We start from the raw sequence: 2,175 nt of genomic DNA, 5'->3' as shown, positions 1-2,175 counted from the left end.
TGGTGTTTAATTTCTTGAGTTGTTTATATATTTTGGATGTTAGACCTTTGTTAGATGTAGGGTTGGTGAAGATCTTTTCCCAGTCTGTAGGCTGTCACTTTGTTCTCTTGACAGTGTCTCCTGCCTTACAAAAGCTTCTCAGCCTCATGAGGTCCCATTTATTAATTGTTGACATTCAGGCCTGGGCTGTTGGTGTTTGGAAATCTATCTGGTGCTTTCTCAGAAAACTGGGAATAGGGCTTCCTCAAGACCCAGCTATTCCACTCCTTGGAATATACCCAGAAGATGCTCCAGCACACAACAAGAAAATTTGCTCAACCATGTTCATAGCAGCCTTATTCATAATAGCCAGATCATGGAAACAGCCTAAGTGTCCCTTAGTAGAAGAATGGATAAAGAAACTGTGGTACATATACACTATGGAATACTACTCAGCTATTAAAAACAAGGAATTCCCGAAATTTGTGGACAAATGGATTGAGGTAGAAATGATCATAATGAGTGAGTTAACCCAGAAGCAGAAAGACTCATATGGTATATACTCACTTATATCTGCATACTAGCCCAAGGGGCATATCCCATGAAAGCCTTCAGTTACCAGGAAACTGAGACAGAAGGGAGGACATCCCATTGAGACTCTGGAGGAGAGAAGCATGGGAGAATAGCAAAGTAGAAGGATCCAGAGGGTCCTAGAAACCTACAAGTAGAACATTATGGTAGGCAGATTTGGGCCCAGGGGTCCTGCTCAAACTAAGGCACCAGCCAAGGACAATACAGGCGGTAAACTTTAAACCCCTACCCAGATCTAGAACCCCTACCCAGGTCAGAACAGTCTCCACAGTTGAGTGGAGAGTGGGATATGACTTTCTCACGTACTCTAGTGCCTCACATTTGACCATGTCCCCTGGAGGGGGAGACCTGGTGGCACTCAGAGGAAGGACAGCAGGTTACCAAGAAGAGAGCATATACAGGGGGAGGTAATCCCCCTCAGGAACAGTCATAGGGGAGGAGAATAAGGGGAAAATGGGAGGGAGGGAAGAAGGGGAGGATACAAGGAATGGGATAACCATGGAGATGTAACAAGAATAAATTAATAAAAAATTTTTTTAATTAAAAAAAATTTTTTTTAAATTAAAAAAAAAGGGGGGGCAGAGCCCTGACTGCTCTTTAGGTGGTATGTTCAATGTTCATCCAGCACTCACAAGGGGCCTCACAACCTCCTGTGACTTCAGTCCTGGCTGTTCTGATGCCTTCTTCTGGTCTCTGTGGGCGGGCACCAGACACCCACGTGGTGCACAGACATACATGTAGTCAAAACACTCATGCACATAAATGATTTTATTTCCGGTGATGTTTATAACTGGAGATGTAGCTTCTCAGCACACACAAAAACCCGCATAGGAAACACATGTAAATTGTCTTTGCTACACAACCTTCGCCCTATCGCACTCACACTTACATATCTAGAAAATTTCTCTAACAAAAATACTCTTTTTTTTTTTTAAATGTAAACAGAATAACACCATGATTTTTAAAAGGTCAAATAAGGCACTCCTCCTGAAGCATCTTGGTCTTCCATCAGCCTGGCCCCATGCAGCCTCTCTGAGCGGCCTTGAACACTCATGATCCGGTGAGTGCGAGACTCTAGCGAGGTTCCAGGGACTGAGGGACCTGCGCCTTCTTGGGCTCTGCGGTCTCAGGAGACAGGCAGGCCCAAAGCAACTGCACTTGGTGTCAGCTGAGATCCCGGGCTGTGGAGAATTGGATCCTTCTGGAGTGCACTTCAGGTATGCACGTTAGTCCACCTCCAGCATGAGGCATGATCCCTGGCAAGTGGACCCTTCGCGGAGGTACCGCCCTGGCTTCTGAGCACGACCTCTTTGCTGGAGCCCAGAGCACTGGAACCTGCCAACTGGGCTGAGCTTTCTTGATTTGTGGGGACTGAGGCGGGGCGGGGCCTGTGTGAAGGTGAATCTGTCGGGGGCGGGGTTAGCGTGCCCAGTTGAAGCCTCTCGTGAAAGTGTTCTAGGTCTTCAGACAGTAGATCTCGTGTACAACGGTCGGTCGTTGAGTCCATTGGTTGCAGACGTTGGACCTGCAGCGCCTTCTTGCCCCTCACTTCGCTGCCACCACTGACTGCGGAGCTCAGCGACGCTCAGGCTGCCCACGGCCTCA

Source organism: Acomys minous (genome assembly GCF_964271855.1).
Source record: "Acomys minous genome assembly, chromosome: 9".
In the NCBI taxonomy this organism is placed as follows: Eukaryota; Metazoa; Chordata; class Mammalia; order Rodentia; family Muridae; genus Acomys; species Acomys minous.
The sequence above is the reverse complement of the archived record's forward strand: the minus strand, read 5'-3'. Positions refer to the sequence as shown.